At 42.8% G+C, this 13,739-nt stretch overlaps 1 pseudogene; it reads left to right on the top strand.

Annotated features, from left to right (window-relative positions):
* The first annotated feature begins 2,401 nt into the window (after nucleotides 1-2,401).
* Nucleotides 2,402-3,314, top strand: LOC109569059 (olfactory receptor 4S2-like; annotated as a pseudogene).
* The last annotated feature ends 10,425 nt before the right edge of the window (nucleotides 3,315-13,739 follow it).

The following is a 13,739-nucleotide window of genomic DNA, read 5'->3' as shown; positions in this document are numbered from 1 at the left end:
ATGAGCACTTATTATCTCTATTCTGTGTATATTTGGAAAGTTTCATAACAAAATGTAAGTACTGGAAATCGAGTTGGAAAATCAAAAGGCATAATTCAATGAGCACTTTCAATATGCTGGACTAGGTTTGGTACTTGAAATAATTCTCTGAAGTAGTTAGTAGCTTTCCCTTTGAAAGATGAAGTTTAAAAAAGCTTAAATCACTTGCCAAACTAATAAACCAATACAAAAATAAATACACATTGTCCCCATCTTTATTCATCTTTGGTTCAAAGAGACACAAAAACAGTAAAAGAAAGAAATCATATTCAATGATAATGATTCTTTGTATTGGGGAGATAACCCTAAATTTCATGATATAACATTAACTGGAGGAGACCCTGGTGTTCTCTAGAGGGATTGACCTTCTAGAGTCAATCCTTTGATGAAAGAAATTAGGTCTCAGTGAAGACAAATAACTTACCCAGATCTCACAGTTGGTCATTGTCAGAGGCACTACTAAACCTAATTGAGAACTGGTACCTCCCCAAATCCTGTAACAATTAATGTCAAGTAGAATCTGAAGATTTGAGTATCTTGCAAATGGTATTTCCATTTTGTGAAGCCTCTATGCGCTTTCTGCAACTTCTAAACAGATGAGAAGAGACAAAAAGTGAAGTCCCAGAATAATATAATAATCTAATGTGATAAAAACTCATCATTCAAAAAGCTGGCCAGCTTAAAACTCAGCATTCAAAACACTGAGATGATGGCATCCGGTCCCATCCCTTCATGGCAAATAGATGGGGAAACAATGGAAATAGTGACAGACTTCATTTTCCTGGGCTCCAAAACAACTGCAGATGGTGGTTGCAGCCATGAAATTAAAAGACACTTGCTCCTTGGGAGAAAAGATATGACCAACCTAGACAGCATATTATAAAGCAGAGACATTACTTTGCTGACAAAGGTCCATTTAATCAAAGCTATGGTTTTTCTAGTAGTCATGTACGGATGTGAGAGTTGGACCATAAAGAAAGCTGAGGACTGAATAATTGATGCCTTTGAACTGTGGTGTTGGAGAAGACTCTTGAGAGTCCATTGGACAGCAAGGAGATCCAACCAGTTCATCCTAAAGGAAATCAGTCCTGAATATTCATTGGAAGGACTGATGATGAAGCTGAAATTCCAATACTTTGGCCACCTGATGTGATGAACTGACTCATTGAAACATGTAAAATATCATGTATGAAACGAGATGCCAGTCCAGGTTCAATGCACGATACTGGATGCTTGGGGCTAGTGCACGGGGACGACCCAGAGGGATGGTATGGGGAGGCAGGAGGGAGGAGGGTTCAGGATCGGGAACACATGCATACATGTGATGGATTCATTTTGATATTTGGCAAAACTAATACAATTATGTAAAGTTTAAAAATAAAATTAAATTAAAAAAAAAAAAGACCCTGATGCTGGAAAAGATTGAAGGCAGGAGGAGAAGGGGATGACAGAGGATGGGATGGTTGGATTACATCACCAACTCAATGAACATGAGTTTGAGCAAGCTCTGGGAATTGGTGGTGGACAGGGAAGCCTGGTGTGCTGCAGTCCATGGGGCCGCAAAGAGTCGGACATGACTGAGTGACTGAACTGAACTGAATGTGATAAAGACAATCAGGTTGAAAGTAATTTGGGAGGCCAAAGAGCTACACAGAAGGCTCATTACATCCCAGGTCTGGCTCAAAGTTGTACCTTTGAAGATATGTATCAATACTTATGATCACAAATGTGTGTGTATATTTACATAGATTCCATATTTCCCTTGTGGCTCAGCTGGTAAAGAATCCACCTGCAATGCAGGAGACCTGGGTTCAATCCCTGGGCTGGGAAGGTCCCCTGAAGAAGAAAAAGGCTACCCACTTCAGTATTCTGGCCTAGAGAATTCCATGGACTATATAGTCCACTATATAGGGGTTGCAAACAGTCAGATATGACTGAACAACTTTCACTTCACTTCACATTCCACATATCAACTGGAACATGGGGGAAAGCATCCTGAAATAGGAGAGTGGACTTCATCACTTGTAAACTTGATTTAAAAAGAAGATATGATTTAAATTCTCAAGCAACTATGATTCAGACAACTGCCAAGTGGAGAACCTAGACTCCATGCCTAAATATATTTAAAACCCATCAGCTTTTCTTTTCTCTCCTCTTGCTCCCTCCGTCCCACCCTTAGTCTCAAGTAATTTTAAGAAACAAAGTATAATGAAACCAAAACCTTTAAGGGAGGAACTTCGTGAATAACTGCTAAAAAATAAAAGCAATACTGTTATATCATGTGCCCCAATCTAATTGCCCTTTATCCTTTTTCCAACAGGTAAATCACAAAGCATTTCTCTCTTATGAACTTCCAGGTTTCATGGGAAATAATGTTACTGAATTTATCCTCATGGGTCTTTCCCAAAATAAGGAAGTACAGCAACTATGCTTCATTTTGTTCCTACTCTTTTACATAATCCTCATGACAGGAAATTTTTTCATAATGACTGTTCTAAGGAACCCAAATCTCAGCTCTCCTATGTACTTCTTCCTCAGCTTCCTATCCTTTGTTGACATCTGCTATTCCTCTGTCACAGCCCCCAAGCTGATTATTGACTTTCAAGTCAAGGACAAAAGAGTCTCTTGTTGGCTGTATGCTCCAGCTCTTTTTCTCCCACCTGTTTGGCTGCACAGAAATCCTTATCCTCACAGTGATGGCCTATGACAGGTCTGCAGCCATCTGTAAGCCTCTGCACTATTTGACCATCATGGACTGGAAATTCTGCTCCATCTTGCTGGCGTTCTGCTGGCTAGGAGGGTTTGTGCATACTGTGGTCCAGACCATGCTCACTGTACAACTGCCTTCCTGTGGCCCCAACCTGATCGACCACTACTTCTGTGATGTCCACCCTTTACTGAAGCTGGCTTGCACAGACGCATATGTGGTAGGGCTCATTGTGGTGGCCAACAGTGGCGTGATTTCACTGAGCTCCTTTGTCATTCTTGCCGGTTCTTACACTGTCATCTTGCTTTCTTTAAAGACCTGCTCATCAGAGGGAAGGCACAAGACCCTGTCCACATGTGCTTCCCGTATCATTGCAGTCATCTTGCTGTTCGTCTCCTGCCTCTTCATGTACCTGAGACCTTCCACCACTTTCCCTGAAGACAAGATAGTGGCTGTATTTTACACCATCATCACATTCAAGTCGAATCCTCTGACCTACACCCTGAGAAACATGGAGGTGGAAAATGCCATGAAGAGACTGGATCAAGAGGTTGTTGGGCAGAAATAGGAGAGACCCTGATAGGAAGTTCGATGGTACTGGAACAGCCTCAGTTGTACCAGTTTCCAAAAATGGTTGCTGAGAATAGTCAGTAATCAGCCCTTAATCTCATCACACAAATAAGCAATTTAATATTAATCCAATATAAAGAGTCTTGGATTTGAAGTCTAAAGACCTACTTTGGAGGACCAACCTTACTAGTCACTAGTGGTTTGACTTTCAGTTCAGTTCAGTTCAGTTCATTTCAGTCACTCAGTCGTGTCTGACTCTTCGACCCCATGAATCGCAGCACGCCAGGCCTCCCTGTCCATCACCAATTCCCGGAGTTCACTGAGACTCAAGTCCACCGAGTCAGTGATGCCATCCAGCCATCTCATCCTCTGTCGTCCCCTTCTCCTCCTGCCCCCAATCCCTCCCAGCATCAGAGTTTTCTTCAATGAGTCAACTCTTCGCATGAGGTGGCCAAAGTACTGGAGTTTCAGCTTCAGCATCATTCCTTCCAAAGAAATCCCAGGGCTGACATCCTTCAGAATGGACTGGTTAGAGCTCCTTGCAGTCCAAGGGACTCTTAAGAGTCTTCTCCAACACCAGAGCTCAAAAGCATCAATTCTTCGTCGCTCAGCTTTAGTGATATTCAAATATCTGATAAGAGATATTCATGTACACCCGTGGCGGATTCATGTTGATGTATGGCAAAACCAATACAATATTGTAAAGTAATTAGCCTCCAATTAAAATAAATAAATTTATATTAAAAAAAAGAGAGAGAGATATTCCCTACTGGGAGCCCTGAGTGGATTAAACATTTGTACAGAGAATTCTGACACCAAACATAGTGTGTTTCATAGCAGATAGTATTGTTGTCTCTGGGCAATGCCTCTAAGTCACAAGACATGTCAGGTACCTCAGGTCTGAGCAAGCTCAGGGAGCTGGTGATGGACAGGGAAGCCTGGTGTGCTGCAGTCCATGGGGTCACAAAGAGTCAGACACGACTGAGTGATTGAACTGAACTGAACTGATGTCAGGTATATCAGTTCAGTCACTCAGTCATGTCCGACTCTTTGCAACCCCATGGACTGCAGCACACCAGCCTTTCCTGTCCACCACCAATTCCCAGAGCTTGCTCAGACTCATGTCCATTGAGTCAGTGATGCCATCCAACCATCTCATCCTCTGTCATCCCCTTCTCCTCCTGCCCTCAATCTTTCCCAGCATCAGGGTCTTTTCCAATAAGTCAGTTCTTCCCATCAGGTAGCCAAAGTATTGGAGTTTCACCTTCAGCATCAGTCCTTCCAATGAATATTCAGAACCGATTTCCTTTAGGATGGACTGGTTGAATCTCCTTGCAGTCCAAAGGACTCTCAAGAGTCTCCTCCAACATCACAGTTCAAAAGCATCAATTCTTCGGTCCTCAGCTTTCTTTATGGTCCAACTCTCGCATCCATACATGACTACTAGAAAAACCATAGCCTTCACTAGATGGATCTTTGTCGGTAAAGGAATGTCTCTGCTTTTTGATGCGCTGTCCAGGTTTTCTAATAAAGGGATGATACCAAAACCAAATGCTGAAGTGGATTTCACTCTCCTTTGCTTTGCATGTTTCTTGATTTGTTAAATGGATTGATGCTACTGTTCCAACCACTTCCCAGGGTTATGCAGAGAATCAAATGAGATGGAACTGCAGGTGAAACCAATGTTTCTGTGATAAGAACTGCATTCGTGAAACTTACTGTTCTTACCATTAACTTGGCAACTCCAGACACCTAGGCAACTCTCGTTTTAAGAATTTAATTTGAGGTTAAGGAGTTTCTCTCACATAGCTTTCTTTAAACAGTTCATCAATAGGAATTGTTTCTGTAGAAGCTGTAGTACAAGCGATACTGGATTCAGAATGTTTAAAAACATGCTTGCCATTGGACTATCTGGGTCAAGGAAAGGGTTTTAGTGGATGCTGTGGTGAGCCACCCACAGGCCCCTTCATTCCCTCAGCTGCCTGGAGGGATGGCTGCTCATGTCTGAGTCCTCGTTCCTCTCTAGACACTGCCATCCCCCAGGGCAGCACCAGAATCACACCCTCGTCCTCCGCAGACTGCATGCAAGAATGGTCAGTGGATGGTGAGAAGACCTGGGCCTCCTGCCTCAACTTGAGACAACTCCAAAGGGCCGTCCCAGCTCTAAGGCTCTTGGGGGACCCTCCCAGATCTTTTTGTCCCTATATCATGGTTTGACATCCCCCTCTGCCCAATTCTGCCCTCTTCATTGTTATACAGAACTTAATACTGGGAGCACTTTCCAATAAATGTTTACACACAAACTCAACCTGAGAGATGTTGCCTAGGGAGTTCAACCATTGACATAGGTTTACAGTAAAAGGGGGAAATATACACAAATATTAAAATAATTTCAATTCAGTTTGCATGTCTTGAAGAGAAGAGAGTTCTACTTTCTGAGCAGGTTTACTAACTTGTTTAAACAATAGCCAGAACAGATCAAAATGTACAGTTTAAATCTTGAAGTAGTGCAATCAGAGAAGGCTATGGCACCCCACTCCAGTACTCTTGCCTGGAAAATCCCATGGACGGAGAAGCCTGGTGGGCTGCAGTCCATGGGGTCGATAAGAGTTGGACACGACTGAGCGACTTCACTTTCACTTTTCACTTTCATGCATTGGAAAAGGAAATGGCAACCCACTTCAGTGTTCTTGCCTGGAGAATCCCAGGGACGGGGGAGCCTGGTGGGCTGCCGTCTACGGGGTCGCACAGAGTCGGACACACCTGAAGTGACTTAGCAGCAGCAGCAGTGCAATAAACAGCATGTGAATTTTACATGACGGCCTAGCACCTTCAATCTCTCATCACTGAAACCCAAGAAGTTTGAACAGTTCTGAGTAGTGAGCTTCTTTATCTTTCAGGAGATTAAAAAATCTCCTGCGGGATAAGGAAGTATCCTTATCCCAGATACTTTTCCATTTAGCGCTATCCTTTGAGCACTAAATGGAGACTTTTAAAATTTCGAGAAAGGTGTTCTGAAAAGCTGACCTCCTGGGGCATAGCACCTGGTGTTGGGATCCCACACGCCTGTGTCTAAGGGCAGTACAGGCTAGGGGCCGGTTGATGACTACTGACTGGCTGCAGAAGCAGGAACTATAACCGTTGTTGTACGCTAATTGTTGTATGTACGCATGTAGTAATTGTTGTATGCTGCTGCTAGGTCGCTTCAGTCGTGTCCGACTCTGTGCGACCCCATAGACGGCAGCCCACCAGGCTCCCCCATCCCTGGGATTCTCCAGGCAAGAACACTGGAGTGGGTTTCCATTTCCTTCTTCAATGCATGAAAGTGAAAAGTGAAAGTGAAGTCGCTCACTCGTGTCCGACTCGAGCAACCCCATGAACTGCAGCCCACCAGGCTCCTCCGCCCATGGGATCCTCCAGGCAAGAACACTGGAGTGGGTTGCCATTTCCTTCTCCAATTGTTGTATGCTATCCTTCCTTTTTTCCCCTACCTTATATCAAGAGCACAGTAATAGCTAACATTTTAGGATTCAGATGAGATCCTGATTGAACTGACAGCATCCCACAGAACCATGACTAATTTCCTTTGTAGAGAACATAAACCATAGACCAAATGAGGTTGAGAGCAGATGCTGAGAGCCCTCATGGTGGACTCACGAACCCTTCTATTTGTGCTTCAGAACCACTCTCCACTCTGATTCACTATGCAGTGAAGGTCCTCTGCAGTGACCTTCATGGACTGCTTCAGTGAGTTTTTCTACTGTAATGAATAAAAAGAAAACTGAGAAGAGATATAATTCCCCAGATCTTCCTGTCATATTTTTCATTTCTCTGCCAAACTGTCGCTTGCCTCAAAAAAGTCTCAAGACCATAGGAGAGATACAATGCTGAGTGTCTCTGATTTTTAGTCACTGAGATCACTATCGCTTTCAACAATGACCCTGGACCTGAAATTGTCTTCACTCTGCTCCAAATAGTCAACCCTGTCTAGAAGTATAGATCCCTGTCCTTACAGACTGATGCTCCACCCCAATAGAATGTCTACACCATGTAACTAGTAGGTGAGTGGATGGGGACAGCCTCAAAATAAAATGCCCAAAGATTCCCGCTGTTCTTTCCAAGGCTGGGTAAGTTTTCTTGAATAAGCACTTCCCAGTTTGTTGTATGCTTCTGGTCAATATCCAGGGGTTTTGAATCATTCTTTTTGACAGTTTTGTCCAGTTTTGTTGTTGCTTCTTGGAGATAGGTTTTGTGAGCTACTTAGTCATCTATTCTGAAAGTCACACCTTCACAAACCTTATTTTTAGTGGTTAAACATTATACACAAATATCAAAACATACTGAAACTTTAAATAATGAAATTAGGAAATCTTTGGTACATGAATAAGCGTAAAGTACAGCAAAATAAAAATTTTAGTGTATAGATCTTTTGTGTGGTATGAAAATATAGGGGTTCCTGCTAGTCCCATGAAGGAGGTGAAAGGTGGCTGGAAGTCGGGGGATCTTCTTTGGGGGCTTCAGTGAGGAGATAACCCTGCAACAGGGGCTGTGGGACCAATAGCCTAACACAGAGGCCATCTGGAGGAGATGGCTGCGATTCAGATGAGCCAAGATGAGCCCAAAGCCGCAAAGGAGAATGAGAAATCGCTACCCATGCTATATAATATCTCACAAATCAATAGGAAATATCTCTCACTGATCTGCTCTTCCCTCCCATAGGCACACAGCTATCTCACACTGCTGACCACTGCTGTAGTCAGGAGTGAACGTAAATAAGATCCGTCCAATGGAAGGTGAGGAGTGACATGGACCACTTTCAGCCCTGACCACAGGAAGCCTCGCATGAACATGCCCCACACTCTTTCCTCTGCCACTGTCTGGATTCAGATAATACGCAGTCTCAGTAGATGTCTATGATGATTAATTGTATGTGTCAACTTGACTGAGCCACATGATGCCAAATATCTGGTTAAACATTATTTCTGTGTGTGCCCATGAAGATGTTTCTGGAAAAGATTAGCATTTGACTCAGTAGACTGAGTAGTCTACTAGTAGGGAAATATTTCCCTCCCCCATGACAATATATCATCCAATCCATTGAGGTCCTGTTCAGTTCAGTTCAGTTCACTCACTCAGTCATGTCCGACTCTTTGCGATCCCATGAACCACAGCACACCAGGCCTCCCTGTCCATCACCAACTCCCGGAGTCCACCCAAACCCATGTCCACTGAGTCGGTGATGCCATCCAACCATCTCATCCTCTGTCATCCCCTTCTCCTCCTGCCCTCAATCTTTCCCAGCATCAGGGTCTTTTCTTTTTTTTTTTTTAATTTATTTTATTTTATTTTTTAACTTTACAATATTGTATTGGTTTTGCCATATATCAACACGAATCCACCACAGGTATACATGTGTTCCCCATCCTGAACCCTCAAATGAGTTAGCTCTCCTCATCAGGTGGCCAAAGTATTGGAGTTTCAGCTTCAACATCAGTCCTTCCAGTGAACACCCAGGTCCTGAATAGCCAATAAATAAATAAACAATCTTTAAATTTATGAAAAAGAAATGATGGCTGGAAATTTCCCTGACCTGGAGAAAGAAACAGATATCCAGATCCAAGAAGCCCAGGAAGTTACACGTAAGATGAGTGCAAAAAGCCTCACACCAAGACATATTACCATTCAACAGGCAAAGTTAACGCCAAGGAGAGAATCTTTAAAAGCAATAAGAGAAAACCAACTTCTTATGTAAAAGGGAACCCCCATAAGACTATCAACAGGTTTCTCAGCAGAAGCTTTGTGGTCCAGGAGACAATGTGCAAAGGGTGGGAAGTGCCGCCCAGCATACTCTACCCAGCAAAGCTGTCCTCCAGAACTGAAGGCAAGAGCAAGAGTTTCCCAGACAAGCAAGAGGTGAAGGAATTGATCACCATTAGACTGGTCCTATAAGACGTGTTAAAGGAAATTGTTCAAGCTAAAGTGAAAGGACTCTAATTAGTAACAGCAAAACATATGAAAATATAAATCTCACTGATAAAGTTAAATACATAGTTGAATTCAAAATATTCCAGTGTTGTAACAGTGGTGAGTAAATGACTTATAGCTCTAGTTTATGACTAAACGTTAAAAGCATAAAAATAACTATAACTACAATAGTTTGTTAACAGACACACATAGTAAAAAGACATAAATTGTGACATCAAAAACACAAACGTTTGGGGTAGTAAAAATGTGGAGCTTTAGTATGCATTTGAACTTAAGTTGTCATCAGCTTAAAATAGACTATTATAAATATGTTTCATGTAAGCCTCAAGGTAAACACAAACAAAAAGCCATAGTGGGTTGCCATTTCCTTCTCCAGTGCATGAAAGTGAAAAGTGAAAGTGAGGTTGCTCAGTCGTGTCCGACTCTTTGCGACCCCATGGACTGCAGCCCACCAGGCTCCTCCACCCATGGGATTTTCCAGGCAAGAGTACTGGAGTGGGTCGCCATTGCCTTCTCCGAAAAGATAAAAAAAGAAAGGAATCTAGGCATACCACTACAGAAAATCATCAAATCACAAAGGAAGAGACCAAGAGGAAGAAAGAAGCAAAGGAATTATAAAACAGCTAGAAAACAATTAAATTAAAATGGCAATAGTAAGTCCATGCCAATTAACAGTTACTTTAAATGTGAATGAACACATTCTCCAATCAAAAGACACAGAGTATCTCAGTGAGTTAAAAAGATAAGATCCAACTATATGTTGCCTATAACCCCTTCAACTTTAAGGCATAGACAGAAAGTGAAGTAATGAAGAAAGACATTCCATGCAAATAGAAACCAAAACAGAGCAGGAGTTGCTGCTCTTATATGAGAAAAAAATAGACTTTTCGTCAAAGAATGTAGTAAGAGGGACTTCCCTGGTGGCCCAGTGGTTAAGAATCTGCCTTCTGAAGCAAGGGACTCAGGTTCGATCCCTGGTCAGAGACGTAAGATCCCACATGCCACCGAGCAACTAAGCCCACACACCGCGACTACTGAGCCCTTGCACTATTTCAGCCACAGCTAGAGAGTCCATGTGCTTCAAGGAAAGATTCCACACGATTCAGTGAAGACCCCACATGCTGCAACTAAGGCCTGTTGCAGCCAAATAAATACACAGATTTTAAAAAAAAGAATGTAACAAGAGAAAAAGCACATTGTGATATAGTAATAAAGAAGTTAATACGTGGAATCTAAAATAAAAGGTCAAACTCAGAAAGAGAGAGTAGAAAAGTAGTTTCTAGGCACTGGAGGGCGGGGGAAATAGGGAAAGTTGGTGAAAGGTACAAACTTTCAGTTATAAGATGAATAAGGTCAGAGGATTTAACGTCCAGCATGGGGACTAAAGTTGACAACACCATACTGTATAATCGAAATTCACTAAAAGAGTAGACCTTAAATATTCTCACCAAAAAAGGTAAATATGTGAGTTTGCAGAGTGATGGATGTGCCATCACTAGATGGGGGAGTCCTTTTACAATGTATGTGTGTGTGTGTATATATATATATATCAAATCACTACCACATATACTTTAACTATCTCATGATTTCATTTGTCAATCCCTCAACAAAGCTGAAATTAAAAATAAAATAGAAAATAAAGAACGATGCTATGGACTAACTGGTGGTGGTTTCATCACTAAATCATGTCCGACTCTTGTGAGACCCCATGGACTGTAGCCCACCAGGCTCCTCTGTCCATGGGATTCTCTAGGCAAGAATACTGGAGTGGGTTGCCATTTCCTTCTCCAGGGGATCTTCCCAACCCAGGAATCGAACCTGGGTCTTCTGCATTGCAGGCAGATTCTTTACCATCTGAGCTACGAGGGAAGCCCATGGACTAACTGTGTCTGCCAAAAATTCATGTGTTGAAGTTCTAACCCTTATTGTGATGGCATTTGAGATGGAGTCTTTGGGAAGTAATTAGAGTTAGAAGAGGTAATGAGGGTAGAACCTTGATGATGGAATTAGCAGAAGAACCCTCTCTCTCTCTATTTCTCTCTGCCACGTCAGGACACAGCCGGAAGGCAGACTCTGCAAGCCAGGAAGCATGTCCTTACCAGGGAACCAAATCCACCAGCAGCTTGATCTTGGGCTGCTGGTCTCCAGAACTACGAGAATTACATTCCCGTTGCTTAAGCCACCCCATTTGATATTTTGCTATGGCAACCAGGCCTAATACAGGTGAGCATATCTACATACACTGATATTGAAAGAGCTCTAAAATGTATTATGAAACTTTTTTAAAAGTTGAAAAAACATGTGTGTAATACAATGTAAATGTAGATCAGTTTCCCGCCTGGCCTGATGTAGCCAGACCCGGTCCGGTCCGGTCTCTGCGCCTCTCAACGCCTCGGTGAGGCCGGGTCCGAATGAAAAAAAAAAAAAAAAAAACAATGTAAATGTAAAAAAGAAAACTGTTGACCAAATCCATGTATTCTCAGCAGTTTCCACTAACACTCCACAACTCAGATGTTAGCCTCTTCGCATTTAATAGAAAAAGTTCTCTGCTGCTACAAGGATCATCAAGGGAAGAAAAAGAGCCAATTAGTTTTCCGTTCTGTGACTACAGTGATCAGTTACTCCTCCACTTTCTGGAGGCCACACTCAGGTTTTCTGGCATGATGACAACTTCAGGCAATTAATTATGCCCTCAGGAGCTGAGGCAAAGAGTTAGGAAAAGTTTGCGAAGGAGCAAATTAATGCCATCCCTTGGGGGTTCTTCAGAACGAAGAAGTTTCTTTCCCTCCTTGAGATCCCCAGGAGCTTCAGGTAAGTAATTACAGGCATGGTTGGAAGCTTCAAGAACACATCCCCACTAATGTGCAAGTCACTAATGAGCTCACAGCTCCCAACACCTGTAAGCGTACTGTAGACCTCAACCAGGACACAGCATCTCCCAGTATCCCCGTTAGGTCCACAGAATCATACATTTTAGAAGCAGCTGGGTTGCCATGCCAATGCAGAACAGAAGCCATTTCTTTCCCATCTACTTCTTCCCTAGACAGGTGGCTCTGGAAGGGAGGAGGAGACCACCATTCATGGAATCCCTGCAAGGTGCCAGGCACTATGCTGAACATTTTATCCACTGGTCTGACATCAGAGGCACAGGACGCACATGCTCAGCAGGACCCACAGCTCTCTTCTTCCGGGGAACCCAGCCAAATGCTGTTCCCCACCAGTGGAAGGTGGACATAAGCGGTACATGTCACGTACACACCTGGACCATAGAATCCTCCCTCACACGGACTCCTGAGTTCTCTTCCTCATCTGCCAGCTGGATGGTGACCCCTGGATGACCTCGACAAGCTGGGGTTAAAGCTGGGGAAGCCTTGAATAGTGCCAGCCACATTAAACTGTGACATAGGCATTAAACCATTGAGATCTGGGGGTTATTCCTTATAAAACCAGTTCTTTTAGCTAACTCATTCGATCTATTTCACCATCTGGTGAAATCTCACCACTCAATCTATTTCACCATTTTTCACTTCACAAATTAAATCACATCATTTATTTACCCAACTAATGGCTCAAGGCCACCTCTGCCTTAATAGCAGAAGTCCTTTATCTCTCACATAATGATGGATACCATCTCTTCTCAGAATATCAACTTCTGAGTTCCTTTTCTTTTTTTATCATCATCATCAATAACTTTTATTTGTTTTTAAATTATGTCCCTTGACAAACCACAGATTGATGAAATCTATCTTTGGTCATCATTGAAAGATAAAGACCAAAAGATACTAGAAAATAAACAGTTAAACTGTATCTTCCTTTCACCAAATCTCTTCTTTGATTACCGAAATGATGTTTTCAACTAACCTTGTCACAGATTTCACAAGGGAATATTAACAATAATTACAAGACTGTAAAGAGAGATCAATAATGAGTTGGGGATGAGATGAAGTGGTCAGCTCAGAACATGCCTTAGCGGAGCACACACAGAAGAGGAGGGGCTATCGTGGTTTTGTGGATCCTCCTGGAGTGAAGTTGTTGTTGTTCAGTCACTAAGTTGTCTCCAACTCTTTGAGACCCCCTGAGCTGCAGCACGCCAGGCTTCCCTGTCCTTCACAATTTCCCAGAGTTTGCTCAAACTCTGACTCATCAAAGTCGGTGATGCCATCCAACCACCTCATCCTCGGTTGCCCCTTCTCCTCCCACCTTCAATCTTTCCCAGCATCAGGGTCTTTTCCAGTGAATTAGCTCTTTGCATCACGTGGCCAAAGCATTGGAGCTTCGGCCTCAGCATCAGTTCTTCCAATGAATACTCAGAGTAGATTTCCTTTAGGATTGACTTGTTTGATCTCCTTGCAGTCCAAGGGACTCTCAAAAGTCTTCTCCAGCCCCACAATTCAAAAGCATCAATTCTTCAGCACTCAGCCTTCTTTATGGTCCAACT

This window comes from Bos indicus, chromosome 15, assembly GCF_029378745.1.
Source record: "Bos indicus isolate NIAB-ARS_2022 breed Sahiwal x Tharparkar chromosome 15, NIAB-ARS_B.indTharparkar_mat_pri_1.0, whole genome shotgun sequence".
Lineage (NCBI taxonomy): Eukaryota > Metazoa > Chordata > Mammalia > Artiodactyla > Bovidae > Bos > Bos indicus.
This window is presented reverse-complemented; position numbering and strand designations above follow the sequence as displayed.